This window comes from Aquarana catesbeiana, linkage group LG06 (genome assembly GCF_042186555.1).
Source record: "Aquarana catesbeiana isolate 2022-GZ linkage group LG06, ASM4218655v1, whole genome shotgun sequence".
Classification (NCBI taxonomy): Eukaryota; Metazoa; Chordata; class Amphibia; order Anura; family Ranidae; genus Aquarana; species Aquarana catesbeiana.
Window position 1 is genome coordinate 387558778 of NC_133329.1, and position 16193 is coordinate 387574970.

The 16193-nt window shown below is 41.7% G+C and overlaps 1 long non-coding RNA gene across 1 annotated transcript; it reads right to left on the reverse strand.

Moving 5' to 3' along the window:
• Window positions 1-447: 447 nt before the first annotated feature.
• Window positions 448-14712, reverse strand: LOC141147819 (uncharacterized). The gene is made up of 3 exons (XR_012245154.1): window positions 14642-14712; window positions 12493-12561; window positions 448-3399 (listed from the first exon to the last, which is right to left on the reverse strand). It is a non-coding gene; the product is annotated as an uncharacterized lncRNA (long non-coding RNA).
• Between the last annotated feature and the right edge of the window lie 1481 nt (window positions 14713-16193).

Genomic DNA, 16193 nt, shown 5'->3' on the forward strand with positions numbered 1-16193 from the left:
TGGTTCCATACCATGATTTAAACAGATTTTTAAAATGGTTTTGTGACGTGCAGCAGGTCAGAGATATGTACAATCTCAACCCATCTGACTTAGAAAGAGTTTTGCAACATTCTGTAGGAAGTGGTCTTTGGATGAGAATTAAACAGATCTGTATTCAGCCTCTGAGGACAAGGGGCATATTACTGGAATTCTTATGTGTTTTGTATGGTGTACGTTCTGATGTTACTATTCATGGAAAGATCCAACAAATGCAAAAATGAATCTCCCTATGAATTGTCACACAGGATAGCAACTATTATGGAATTATTGGTCGGTAATAATCTTGCATTTGAGCGTGGTGGCTTGATACATATGAGTATGTTTCTAGATGCGTTGCATGAAGATATCAAACAAAATATTTTATTAGTTACCCCAAATCCTCATGATTTAAAAGACATATTGTTGAGAGCAGACCATTTATGGAGAAAGTCAAATGAGCAGGCTGTCAAAATTGATTTAGCCACATTGTTTAGGACAAATACTGAACATAAAGATCAGAAGATAATATCCTATGATAATAGCCAGAGAGGAGACATCGGGTCAAACATAGGTGATATTAATATGAAAAACAGAGCTGACCAAAATAATAATAAGAAAAAGTCCAAGACTTGGATACCGTTCTCTCAGTTAAAACAGAAATATGACCACCTGAAAATTGAGTATGACAAGATGAGAGGGGAACGTGATAAATTATTACAGCAGTTGAAGGGGGTACAGGGTGTCATAAATGCAGAAGATGTACATTCTCCAGATCTGTTTTTGAATGCAAATGACACTTCTCTAGCAGTGGGGGTGAATTAGCTTCAAACTGTAAACGTGTAAATAATGCTTTGTTTTAACTTCAAACAACATTTAAAGACCTTGCTAATTAGTTTTGTTGGAGAGTTTTGTCTTTCAGGGACGTCTGAAGAGGCTTGCATGTGAATAGCAGAAGCACAGTCTGAAATTGCTGGCTAGTGGGGGAGAAACGCTGAATAGACAATATATCACTATACATGGAATTATAAAGTATTCATGAACTCTCTCGAAATTCATCAAGCAATGGACCTTTTTTTCTTTTTTCTTCAACGCCCTAATTTTTAATTTTTCTTTTTTTTTTTTCTTCAACGCCCTAATTTTTAATTTTTCTCCCTTTTCCTGATATCTTTTGCTTTTCATTTTTTATTTTCTTTATGTTTTATTTCTTGAACTTTATCTTAAAACCAAAGAGAAGCATTTTAACCTAAAATAATTTTCATAACATCTGTACATATTAGATAATGCGTATTGATCAACATATTTGACATCTAAGGTGAGATGCTGCACAATGGCTTGGCATAGCATAAATTTTAGTATGTTGGGTGGTTTTCATAAATTTATAAGAGGGGTGAGTGAAATTCATCACTCTAGTCATGATTTGAAACTTTGTTGATTCAGTTGTTTATAATATGCTAAAGGCTATGACATATATGGATGAAAGAGACCTTTCTACCTTTCATGGTGAAGATACTAGCAAGAATTTCCACTGCCGCTTTGTCTGCATAGAAGATCTGATAAACACTGATGTCAAGCTGATTCTATCTGAACCATCGTGTGGGGGTATATGTATATGTTGGTATACCATTCAAGTGTAATTATGGACTGAATGATCCAAGTAACTGCTCTATTGAAGGCAATGAGGGGTCGGCCTACAGCAAATTACAAAAGCAAATTGTGGCTGGCAATCAACAAATTCTGGTACTTGACAGGTACACAACCCGGTCATCTTTGTTCAAATTGTGGAAATGGAAAGAAGCAGATGTGAATTGTAAAATGCTTGCAAGATGGACTCATGAATGTCAAGTGCAAGAAAATAGTTTGAAGCACAGTTTTCATTGCCATATCCAAACCTTTTGACCTTGAAAGTCAGTGCTGGTACATTGATGGTTCTTCTTACTATAAAGATGAAAGTAGAATGTTTGCGTAAAAGCATCTTTAAAAATGAAAAGCTTGAGCCTGGAGATGAGAGAATCCTGGACTTGTGGATTGGAGTTCCCAGAGCATACCAAGTTTACTTTCAGTGAGATGGTGAGAGATGTGATGAAGACCGACCGAAGAATGGACTGTGACATCAGCTCGTCTTTGCGCAATATTCAAGATCTTGATGTGATATAATAAGGCCTAACAGCTATATGGGCCACTGATGTTTACCAAATCCTTTTCTAGTCATGGTCTAAAAGTTATATTATCTAATAACTGTTTCATGGGGATATTTTAGAGCCTGGTGAAGAGAGATGTAACCAGTTTCAACTTCATATTTTATATGAGCCATTGTAAAGCATCCAGTACCTTAAATCATAATGATATTTTTTTGTTGTTTGATTTATGGGTCAGTTCTAGTAGTTAGAACCGACCCAAGTGGGGGTATATGTTGTAATATGTTGTAATGTTCACCGATTTATGTGGGACATTGTTGTGTGTATGTACACATGCAGTCAATGTTGACCGAATGGTTGATTTGTCCAACTGAATTTTAACAGCTGAAGACTCTTTGATGTGTTAATCTTATGCAAGTCTATTTGAACATTTCAAAGGGTATTCAGGTGGTATGTTAATCTAATCTAATTACATATATCTAAAGGGGACTTGTTGATGTTGATATGCGGGAGTGCAAATTGGGGCGGTTTATGATTGCAACTGTTCACGGCTGGGGGTTGTTGTCTGTTTGAAAGACTAAAGCAAATCAAAGTCCTAAATTGAAACGGCCAATCAAATTGCTCAGCCATTCAATGCCTGGTGAATTTAACATGGCATTCAGTCTATAGGTTTGGTAAGTGAGGCTTGTCTGTATGGGGAAGTGAGGCTTGTCTGTGTATGAGGGAGGCTTGTCTGTGCATGGCTGGGAAGACTGAATTATATGGGAAGACTGAATAATATGGGTCTCTGAATTATATTTCCTCTGTCGGATTTCTTTGTCATCTGTGGACTTTGGACTTTGTTCTGTGTTGGAAGTCAATAAAGTGCATCTCTCTGGAAGAATTGGGTTGCTGCGGAAGAGTACTTACTAATTAATTATCATACCCACTCTACATCTATACATATACATTAATATACTATATCACTACACAGGGATTTCACAAAAAGGAAGCAATGCAAAGAGAACAGGAGACTTTCTCATACAAGTACATGGTGCAGCAGCCACATATCAGGAATATGAAATGTTGGGTTTGTATATTCTTTAATGAAGAATGAATATTCGTCTCTCCACCTTCACCACTTCTTGTACTTCACCTCCAACATAATAATCCTCCAACTGAGATGTGATTCCTGATGTGTCCAGTGCAAAACTCCTCCCTGGCTGGACTGTGATTGGTCACACAGTTTTACAGGAGAGGTGACTGTCTGTGGATAAACATTGACAAAAAATGTTAACAATACAAATAAAATGTAAAATAAACATTCATCCTGTAAAGGAATCTGTACTTTAAAAACATATTAGCTATATTTATTACCTTTGCCTTTTATTTTCCTGTTGCTTTAGGAGCCTAGACCACATGTGGCAAACACCGAATCCAGCCTGCCAGGCCTTGCAATGTGGCCCTCACAGTGGCCATAAGCCACCACCGCCTGCTCTCACCATTTGTGACAGAGGCTCCTGGATCCCTGCAGGCACTCACAGCGGGGGGCACAGGGGGGCATGGCGGGGTCAGATCTGAGAGAACAATCTCCCTTTAAGGCGGCAGCACTGGATTCACTGGTACTAGAGTTAAATACTGTACACAGATCCACCTTGCAGGGCCCTCTTTATTATTGATTGGACCCTGGGCAAACATTTTCTTGGACCCCCCCCCACTCTGATTCATACATTAACCACTTGACGACCGCCTCACGCCGATTTACGTCGGCAAGGTGGCACGGACAGGCAAAATCACGTACATATACGTGATTAGCCTTCTGCGGGTGGGGGGTCCGATCGGACCCCCCCCGGTGCCCGAGGCGGTCGTCTTTTGTCCAGCGGCGATCAGAGGTGAGGGGGAGGCCATCCGTTCGTGGCCCCCCCCTCGCGATCGCCGCCGGCCAATCACATCATTCCTTTGCTGCTGTATGCTAAACAGCAGCAAAGGAAATGATGTCATCTCTCCTCGGCTCGGTAATTTCCGTTCCGGCCCGAGGAGAGAAGACAGGTATGCGAGTGCACAACACTACACACACACAGTAGAACATGCCAGGCACACAAAACACCCCGATTCCCCCCCCCCCGATCGCCCCCCAATCCCCCCCCAATCACCCCCCCCCCCCCCCCCGTCACAAACTGACACCAGCAGTTTTTTGTTTTTTTTTTCCTGATTACTGCATTGGTGTCAGTTTGTGACAGTTACAGTGTTGGGACAGTTAGTATTACCCCCCTGTAGGTCTAGGATACCCCCCTAACCCCCCCTAATAAAGTTTTAACCCCTTGATCACCCCCTGTCACCAGTGTCGCTAAGCGATCATTTTTCTGATCGCTGTATTAGTGTCGCTGGTGACGCTAGTTAGGGACCTAAATATTTAGGTTCGCCGTCAGCGTTTTATAGCGACAGGGACCCCCATATACTACCGAATAAATGTTTTAACCCCTTGATTGCCCACCACTGATCACCGTATAACTGTTACGGGTGACGCTGGTTAGTTTGTTTATTTTTTATAGTGTCAGGGCACCCGCCGTTTATTACCGAATAAAGGTTTAGCCCCCTGATCGCCCGGCGGTGATATGCGTCGCCCCAGGCAGCGTCAGATTAGCGCCAGTACCGCTAACACCCACGCACGCAGCATACGCCTCCCTTAGTGGTATAGTATCTGATCGGATCAATATCTGATCCGATCAGATCTATACTAGCGTCCCCAGCAGTTTAGGGTTCCCAAAAACACAGTGTTAGCGGGATCAGCCCAGATACCTGCTAGCACCTGCGTTTTGCCCCTCCGCCCGGCCCAGCCCAAGTGCAGTATCGATCGATCACTGTCACTTACAAAACACTAAACGCATAACTGCAGCGTTCGCAGAGTCAGGCCTGATCCCTGCGATCGCTAACAGTTTTTTTGGTAGCATTTTGGTGAACTGGCAAGCACCAGCCCCAGGCAGTGTCAGGTTAGCGCCAGTAGCGCTAACACCCACGCACGCACCGTACAGCTCCCTTAGTGGTATAGTATCTGATCGGATCAATATCTGATCCGATCAGATCTATACTAGCGTCCCCAGCAGTTTAGGGTTCCCAAAAACGCAGTGTTAGCGGGATCAGCCCAGATACCTGCTAGCACCTGCATTTTGCCCCTCCGCCCGGCCCAGCCCACCCAAGTGCAGTATCTATCGATCACTGTCACTTACAAAACACTTAACGCATAACTGCAGCATTCACAGAGTCAGGCCTGATCCCTGCGATCGCTAACAGTTTTTTGGTAGCTTTTTATTGAACTGGCAAGCGTCAGCGGCCTAGTACACCCCGGTCGTAGTCAAACCAGCACTGCAGTAACACTTGGTGACGTGGCGAGTCCCATCAGTGCAGTTCAAGCTGGTGAGGTGGCAAGCACAAGTAGTGTCCCGCTGCCACCAAGAAGACAAACACAGGCCCGTCGTGCCCATAATGCCCTTCCTGCTGCATTCGCCAATCCTAATTGGGAACCCACTGCTTCTGCAGCGCCCGTACTTCCCCCATTCACATCCCCAACCAAATGCAGTCGGCTGCATGAGAGGCATTTTCTTTATGTCCTCCCGAGTACCCCTACCCAACGAACCCCCAAAAAAGATGTCGTGTCTGCAGCAAGCGCGAATATAGGCGTGACACCCTCTATTATTGTCCCTCCTGTCCTGACAATCCTGGTCTTTGCATTGGTGAATGTTTTGAACGCTACCATTCATTAGTTGAGTATTAGCGTAGGGTACAGCATTGCACAGACTAGGCACACTTTCACAGGGTCTCCCAAGATGCCATCGCATTTTGAGAGACCCGAACCTGGAACCGGTTACCGTTATAAAAGTTACAGTTACAAAAAAAGTGTAAAAAAAAAAAAAATATATATATAAAATAAAAAAAAATAGTTGTCGTTTTATTGTTCTCTCTCTCTCTATTCTCTCTCTCTTGTTCTGCTCTTTTTTACTGTATTCTATTCTGCAATGTTTTATTGTTATTATGTTTTATCATGTTTGCTTTTCAGGTATGCAATTTTTTATACTTTACCGTTTACTGTGCTTTATTGTTAACCATTTTTTTGTCTTCAGGTACGCCATTCACGACTTTGAATGGTTATACCAGAATGATGCCTGCAGGTTTAGGTATCATCTTGGTATCATTCTTTTCAGCCAGCAGTCGGCTTTCATGTAAAAGCAATCCTAGTGGCTAATTAGCCTCTAGACTGCTTTTACAAGCCGTGGGAGGGAAAGCCCCCCCCCACCGTCTTCCGTGTTTTTCTCTGGCTCTCCTGTCTCAACAGGGAACCTGAGAATGCAGCTGGTGATTCAGCCAGCTGACCATAGAGCTGATCAGAGACCAGAGTGGCTCCAAACATCTCTATGGCCTAAGAAACCGGAAGCTACGAGCATTTTATGACTTAGATTTCGCCGGATGTAAATAGCGCCATTGGGAAATTGGGGAAGCATTTTATCACACCGATCTTGGTGTCATCAGATGCTTTGAGGGCAGAGGAGAGATCTAGGGTCTAATAGACCCCAATTTTTTCAAAAAAGAGTACCTGTCACTACCTATTGCTATCATAGGGGATATTTACATTCCCCGAGATAACAATAAAAATGATTACAAAAAAAAAAAAATGAAAGGAACAGTTTAAAAATAAGATAAAAAAGCAAAAAAAATAATAAAGGAAAAAAAAAAGTACCCCTGTCGCCCCCTGCTCTCGCGCTAAGGCGAACGCAAGCGGCGGTCTGTCGTCAGACGTAAACAGCAATTGCACCATGTATGTGAGGTATCGCCGCAAAGGTCAGATCGAGGGCAGTAATTTTTGCAGTAGACCTCCTCTGTAAATCTAAAGTGGTAACCTGTAAAGGCTTTTAAAGGCTTTTAAAAATGTATTTATTTTGTTGCCACTGCACGTTTGTGCGCAATTTTAAAGCATGTCATGTTTGGTATCCATGTACTCGGCCTAAGATCATCTTTTTTATTTCATCAAACATTTGGGCAATATAGTGTGTTTTAGTGCATTAAAATTTAAAAAAGTGTGTTTTTTCCCCAAAAAATGCGTTTGAAAAATCGCTGCGCAAATACTGTGTGAAAAAAAAAAATGAAACACCCACCATTTTAATCTGTAGGGCATTTGCTTTAAAAAAATATATAATGTTTGGGGGTTCAAAGTAATTTTTTTGCAAAAAAAAAATAACTTTTTCATGTAAACAATGAGTGTCAGAAAGGGCTTTGTCTTCAAGTGGTTAGAAGAGTTGGTGATGTGTGACATAAGCTTCTAAATGTTGTGCATAAAATGCCAGGACAGTTCAAAACCCCCCCAAATGACCCCATTTTGGAAAGTAGACACCCCAAGCTATTTGCTGAGAGGCATGTCGAGTCCATGGAATATTTTATATTGCGACACAAGTTGCGGGAAAGAGACAAATTTTTTTTTTTTTTTTTTGCACAAAGTTGTCACTAAATGATATATTGCTCAAACATGCCATGGGAATATGTGAAATTACACCCCAAAATACATTCTGCTGCTTCTCCTGAGTACGGGGATACCACATGTGTGAGACTTTTTGGGAGCCTAGCCGCGTACGGGACCCCGAAATCCAAGCACCGCCTTCAGGCTTTCTAAGGGCGTGAATTTTTGATTTCACTCTTAACTGCCTATCACAGTTTCGGAGGCCATGGAAAGCCCAGGTGGCACAAAACCCCCCCAAATGACCCCATTTTGGAAAGTAGACACCCAAAGCTATTTGCTGAGAGGTATAGTGAGTATTTTGCAGACCTCACTTTTTGTCACAAAGTTTTGAAAATTGAAAAAAGAAAAAAAAAAAAGTTTTTTCTTGTCTTTCTTCATTTTCAAAAACAAATGAGAGCTGCAAAATACTCACCATGCCTCTCAGCAAATAGCTTGGGGTGTCTACTTTCCAAAATGGGGTCATTTGGGGGGGTTTTGTGCCACCTGGGCATTCCATGGCCTCCGAAACTGTGATAGGCAGTGAAGAGTGAAATCAAAAATTTACACCCTTAGAAATCCTGAAGGCGGTGCTTGGTTTTCGGGGCCCCGTACGCGGCTAAGCTCCCAAAAAGTCCCACACATGTGGTATCCCCATACTCAGGAGAAGCAGCTGAATGTATTTTGGGGTGCAATTCCACATATGCCCATGGCCTGTGTGAGCAATATATCATTTAGTGACAACTTTTTGTAAATATTTTTTTTTTGTTGTCATTATTCAATCACTTGGGACAAAAAAATAAATATTCAATGGGTTCAAAATGCCTCTCAGCAATTTCCTTGGGGTGTCTACTTTCCAAAATGTGGTCATTTGGGGGGGTTTTGTACTGACCTGCCATTTTAGCACCTCAAGAAATGACATAGGCAGTCATAAACTAAAAGCTGTGTAAATTACAGAAAATGTACCCTAGTTTGTAGACGCTATAACTTTTGCGCAAACCAATAAATATATGCTTATTGACATTTTTTTTACCAAAGACATGTGGCCGAATACATTTTGGCCTAAATGTATGACTAAAATTTAGTTTATTGGATTTTTTTTATAACAAAAAGTAGAAAATATCATTTTTTTTCAAAATTTTCGGTCTTTTTCCGTTTATAGCGCAAAAAATAAAAACTGCAGAGGTGATCAAATACCATCAAAAGAAAGCTCTATTTGTGGGAAGAAAAGGACGCAAATTTCGTTTGGGTACAGCATTGCATGACCGCGCAATTAGCAGTTAAAGCGACGCAGTGCCAAATTGGAAAAAGACCTCTGGTCCTTAGGCAGCATAATGGTCCGGGGCTCAAGTGGTTAAATAGCAGCTAGACTCAAAATCAGGCCGGGCAAGGAGAGCATTAATCAGAGAAGCAGCCAAGAGGCCCATGGTAACTCTGGAGGAGCTGCAGAAATCAACAGTTCAGGTGGGAGAATCTGTCCACAGACTATTAGACTATTAGTCGTGCACGCCACAAATCTGCCCTTTATGGAAGAGTGACAAGAAGAAAGACATGGAGGAAAGAAAGCCATAAGAAATCCCGTTTGCAGTTTGTGAGAAGCCATGTGGGGGACACAGCAAACATGTGGAAGAAGGTGCTCTGGTCAGATGAGACCAAAATTGAACTTTTTGACCTAAAAGAAAAACGTTATGTGTGGCAGAAAACTAACACTGCACATCACCCTGAACACACCATCCCTACCGTGAAACATGGTGGTGGGAGCATCATGTTGTGGGGATGCTTTTCTTCAACAGGGACAGGGAAGCCCGCAACCGCGGGCACAAGAGCCAGAACCGGAATTTGTGTAAAACACACAACACACAAATCCCGGTTCTGACAGGGGAGGAGAAACAGATTGTCTGCTCCGACTAAGTAGGAACAACGATCTGGCTCCTCCTCTAGTCAGTCCCCTCCTCTCACAGTTAGAACACACCTAGGGAACACATTTAACCCCTTGATCGCCCCCTAGTGTTAACCCCTTCCCTGCCAGTGACATTTGCACAGTAATCAGTGGCTATTTATAGCACTGATCGCTGTATAAATGTCAGTGGTCCCAAAAAAGTGTCAAAAGTATTCGATCTGTCCGCCACAATGTCGCAGTCCCGCTAAAAATCACAGATCGCCACCATTACTAGTAAAAAAAAAAAATAATAATAATAAAAATGCCATAAATCTATCCCCTATTTTGTAGACGCTATAACTTTTGCGCAAACTAATCAATATACGCTTATTGCGATTTCTTTTACCAAAAATATGTAGAAGAATACATATCGGCCCAAACTGATGAAGAAATTTGTTTTTTACATTTTTTGGGGGGGATATTTATTATAGGAAAAAGTAAAAAATCTTACTTTTTTTTTCAAAATTGTCTTTTTTTGTTTTCTAGCGCAAAAAATAAAAACCGCAGAGGTGATCAGATACACCAAAAGAAAGCTCTATTTGTGAGAAAAAAAGGACATAAATTTTGTTTGGGTACAACGTCGCACGACCGCACAATTGTTAGTTAAAGCGACGCAGTGCCGTATCGCAAAAATGGCCTGTCATTAAGGGGGAAAATCCTTCCGGGGCTGAAGTGGTTAAATAGCTACCTTATTTCAGAGTGCTGCGGTGAGGTCACGTGACCTCCCGCTGCTCTCCTCCCACAATCCAAAGACTACTCCGGGAGGGGCTGAGTTTCCCCTCTGACGTCAGGCGGGAGGTCACATGACCGCTGTGCTGTCTGCTCAGCCCCTCCCACTATAGTCCTTAGATTGGAGGAGGAGAGCGGCGGGAGTTCTTTGGACTGCACAGCAGTGCTCTGAAAAAGGGTAGCAACAACATCTAAAAAAACATTGAGACATGTGTATTATGTATTATCCCTTTCATGACTAAGCCTATTTTTTAAATTTGGTGTTTACAAGTTAAAATCCGTATTTTTTGCTAGAAAATTACTTAGAACCCCCAAACATTATATATATTTTTTTAGCAGAGAATCTAGAGAATAAAATGATGATTGTTGCAATATTTTATATCACACGGTATTTGTGCAGCTGTGTTTTAAACGCAAATTTTTGGGAAAAGGGACATTTTCATGAATTTTAAAAAATCCAAACAGTAAAGTTACCCCAATTTTTTTGTATAATGTGAAAGATGGTGTTACGACGAGTAAATAGATACCAAACATGTCACGCTTTATAATTGCACGCACTCGTGGAATGGCGACAAACTACGGTATTTCCATAACTAAGAATTTCCATAGGCGACGCTTTAAATTTTTTTTATGGTTACCAGGTTAGAGTTACGGAGCAGGTCTAGAATGATTGCTCTCACTCTGACGATCGCGACGATACCGCACATGTGTGATTTGTACACCGTTTACATATGCGGGCGTGACTTCCGTATGCGTTTTCTTTGCTGCGCGAGCTCGTGGGGACGGGGGCGCTTTAAAAAAAAAAATGTTTTCTTATTTATTTTATTTACTTTTACATTTATAAATTGTGTTTTAAAAAAAAAAATTTTTTGATCACTTTTATTGCTGTCACAAGGAATGTAAACATCCCTTGTGACAGTAATAGGTGGTGACAGGTACTCTTTATGGAGGGATCGGGGGTCTCCTTTGCACTTCAAAGTATTCAGATCACCGAAAACGGCGATTATGAATACTGTGTATCTTTTTAAAACCGGCGCCATTGGCAGCCGAGTAAACGGGAAGTGACGTCATGATCTCGCTTCCGTGTTTACGATTAGGAGGCTGGAACGAAGCCACCCACGGCTTCGTTCCAGCCCACCCCCAGCCACCGGAGGCAGCCGATTGGACGATCGGGAGGCCCGGTAAGAGCGGCGGGAGGGGGGGAGTCCCCTCCTGCTCCTCCTGTATAACAGCCGAGCAGCTGTTATACCGGAGGAGCCGCATCGGTTGTTATACTCGGATAGCCGATTGCCCGCTCTAAACAACGGTACCGGGATGATGCCTGCAGCTGCGGGCATCATCCCGGTATAACCCCGGAAAGCCGAGTACACACATCTGCGTACGCTCGGCGGGAAGGGGTTAAACCTTGTTTTAACAGAGGGGCTTGCAGTAATTTTGCTGACTTTACAACCACATTAACCACTTCCCGCCCAAGACCGTCATATGATGACCATACTGCCACATGAAATAGTGGCCGGAGGGGAGGGGTGGGTTTGGAGATCTTCACACACTAAGAACTGACAGGCAGGAAGGGAGGGGGAGACAGGAGAGACTCTAACAGAACAGGATGATGGAGGCACATAAATTGACCATGGTATCATGGATCAGCAGCCATGATTACCGTAGTCAGGTCACATAGGGGACACAGGAACAGGCAGGATCAACCAGGTTTTTACAGCATTTTTTTTTCTAGGGTTATGACCTCTTTAAGAAAAGGAAAGATCAGATTACACACACAGCTGAATAGCTCAGAGAAGGGACATATTTTATCTCTCTTTTCTTGTAGAGGCAACACTAAGTTATGCATGTGGATGGTGCTGGTCTTTATAACTAGAAAGCCTGTCATGTTCCCTACAATACATTGTTGCATAATATAAAGATTTTATTCAAAAAATTTGAAACATCATATACTGTAAATATAATTTTATACACCGGTAAACTTTTTGTTAATAATAATACAAAATGTGATCAAAAGCCTTTCCTTTAAAGTGGGCTTCTCAGAATACAAATATGGAAGTTGCTATTACTGACTTTCTTTTAAAAGCTGCCAGCAATAGGTTGTGAAGGTGGCAGATGTATGACCAGTCATCATTATTAGTGATAAATCTGCCCACCGATAAGAAGCCTAATATAACTACCAGAGTGACTAAAGAATTCAAAAATCAACTCACCTCATTTTTTTAACCCTTTCTAACATAGTTCCTACAAGACGAAAGGTATTTTTCCTTTTCCTGATGGATCTGGTAAAAGAAAAGATAACATTTAAATAACATTAAAAACCAGAAAGTGAAGGAAGTGATACCATAAAATCCCATATCTGCCTGTAAGGAAGCTGTCATTGACTATTTTGTTCTTGGACTGCCATTCTCATTATCTTGTTTCACAACTCCAGTTCCAGTGACCTGACACCAGTATGTAAAGTCAAAAAATCTGTTCTGGTTTAGTAATAGACATCAAACTTGCGCGATTAGGAAACAAGTTATAAATGTTCTTTATGACAGGTATTGCCATTAAGATATCATTATTTTCTAACTGAAGCCCAATTTCAGATCCCACCTGCAAGACAATTGCATTTCCTCCCACACTCACCGGAAACCCCCAACATGTATTTTATACTTTTATTTTTTTCTACTTTTTCAAAATGTCTTCAGGCAAATGACGTAACATGCAGGGTACTCTTCCTCCTCAAATCATCTCCTGGCAGTGGAAGTCTTCGATGCAAAGTGTGGCGCTGATATCATGACATCGGTGCCACTCTCTGCATTGCAGGGAGCCTTGGTCACAACTCCCCAGAGGGCACCTTGCACTCAGAGGATGTCCTCAGTCTTTACGGTTGAGCTGGCCATTATTCAAGTCAGAAGCCTGAGGATATCTTGTGTCAAAAATAAATTGCTGTAGGGGACAACACCAGAGAGATGAGTATTATGTCCAAAGATGCTTTTTTTTTTAAATGTTATAACTTCCTGGCACACCGGTTGCCAAAAAAAATTAGCCCAGAGTTGGGCTTTATGGTAGTAGAGAAGCAGGGGCCAGCGGGTGCAAACTCAGGGCACAGAGGGGGGCAGCACACCCTAAAGTGTTAGATACCAACGATCTGCCAGGGAGTGAAGACTGAAGTTGATACCAATTGGACAGGTAAATATTCTTCTTCTTTAACAGGCTGCAATTCTTTGATGTAATGTCAAGATTGAGAAATGGCAAACCCAGTCTCTCTCCCCTAGTAGAGTTGGGGCAATCTAGATTGGTTATACAAAGGCTGCATGCTAGCCATTCACTGATATTTAAGTGCCACCAATGGTCTCTACATTAAAGTAGAACTATAGGCAAGAAAAAGTCCAATGCAAATTAATGACATTTCTTTGGGACCCCAGGTCACCAGAACCATTGGAAAATTTCCACTCTATTACTTTTCAGGGGACAACCCAAAATTAGGGATTTTCTCTTCCTTTCACTTTCAATGATAATAGTAAACAGGACAAATAGAGAGGGTGACTCTCCCTAACTGGGACACAAACAGCAATAAAAACTGACAAGTGTTCTAATCCCTCTCCACTCTATCAAAAACAAAAAAAAAGTTTTGCCTTTAGTTATATTTTAAGGGATATAGTTATAAAACACTGATTGTTACTTTCTTTGAACATTCATCGTTGGAAAAATCAATCACTGCCATTAAAAACACATGCAATAGGAAGATTTGCCTGCAGTGAATGTTTGTTAATGTCACTGCTTTATAAATATACCTATAAATATTTTTATAGATAATTTAAAACATAAAAAAAAACATCACTTTGTAAACTTTTGCCAAAAAAATAGCTATAAAAGTAAAATAACATTTATCAAAAGCCATGATATTTTTCCATTAGGCCCCTTTCACACCGAGGCGCTTCTAAACTGCCAGTAAAACATTTGAGTGCTTTTGAAGAGCTTTTCAGGCGCTTTTGAAGAGCTTTTCAGGTGCTTTTGAAGAGCTTTCCATTAATTTCAATGGAGAGGGGCGTTTTTTCACCACCCTGCCAGCCCACTGCCCCAGTGTGAAAGCATTCATTGATTTTAATGGAAATAGGTTTTCGTGAGCTTTTCAGGTGTTTTTTTTTAAGCATGAAAGCGCCTGAAAAGCGCCCCAGTGTGAAAGGGGTCTTAGAGTCAAACACAGGAGCTTTAGTTGCCTTGCATTCAAAGTGCCCCAGTCGTGCGCTCTTCTAGTGAAGGTGGCAGATCTATGGCGGGCCATTATTTTCCACAAGAGATATGTTCATCTGTGACCATCCTAATGATAAAATAATAAACATGGTATAAAGTAGAGCCCATAAACCTACTCACTTCTTTGTTATGACATTTTCCAGGAAATGTTCTGCACGGCTCAAGACGGGTATGGCATCTCTTAGGGTTCTGATAAAGGAAAATATATAACTGATATAATTTTAAAAATGTAAAATGTGATAAACAGAAAACACATGTATATACCATATAGACTCCTGACTATCACACCTATATGAGCTTGTTGGAAATCAAGTTCCATGCCCATGGGCATTAAAACGGAATTAACCTCCTCTGCCCCAACACACTCCTTTTACTTCACCAGCTTGCAACCCCTGCACCCTCTGGGGACACTATATGGACACCTGGCCATCACACCTATATGACCTTGTTGGAAATCCCATTCCAAACCCATTAAAATGCAGTTGACCCAATCTGCATCAACACACTCCTTTGATTCCATCAACTTGCAACATGTCACTCTCCTTAGTGGGTGATGGGTTTTACTTCCTCTTTTGCTCGCTGCTGCAGCCTGCAAATTAAAAGCATAATGGGCTAGTATGCATCGCATACTAGCCCATTATGTGCCACTCACCTGCAAAAGAATCCAGCGATGTCCCCTGTGTGGGCAGCGTCCATCTTCTGGCCTTCTTCCTTCCGCTCTGTGATTCGCCATAGCTGCATGACGTCACTGGGAGCCGCGATTAATGGCATAGTCTAGGGAAGAAACAGCACTTAGTTTTGTTTCTTCCCCACGCATGCACCGTTGGAATTTCCGGCGGACTACAAGTGAAATATCTCCTAAACGGCGCACATTTAGGAGATATTTCCACTACCTATAGATAAGCCTTATTCTAGGCTTACCTATAGGTAGAAGTCCAAAAAGTGGGTTTACAACCACTTTAACATACACCTGCTAGCTCTCATCTTAGTAAACATGGTACAAATTCTCCTTGAGGAATCTCTCTTCTTGTGACTTTCAGGCTGAGTCCCTAGGATGCCCTGTATCACAGTCAGACCTGAGTTGAGGGTGCCGATCACTAGAGAAGCAATCCAGCACACTGATCCCTTCACTACCGGGGACCTTCATCACTCCACCAATTCACTCTGTGATCTGCAGGCTGTTATATTATCTAAGTCTCCATTCCACCAAAGTTATTAGCTGTATCACCGTGGCAAGGGTTAGCTCAACTTCACACTCTTATGTAGACTTCTCCCTACCAAACCCAGATGTCAGTGAGTATCCTATCCTGTCCCTCTCCAGACAAAAAAGAATTCGGAAATGGTGCATGTTGGTGTTCAGCTAAAACATTAATCTTTTGGTGTAAATGTACTAAGGGTATACTAAAAGCATTGGGGCAGCATAGTCCACATAGAGTCCATAAATTCAAAGGATTCCTAGTGGCAGCTCCTCTGTTAGAGTGAAGTTGCCTCTGTAATATATAAGAAGAGCATCCCTAGAAGATGCTTTTATTACACCATGCATACACCTACATATACTTTTAGAATGACTTTAGACCAGGCACAGCTCTTCATTAACTGAATTGCTTTGCTGAAATGACCCTTCACATGTCCAGCATAACATTGCTTCACAAAAACAACATTTGGTAACATT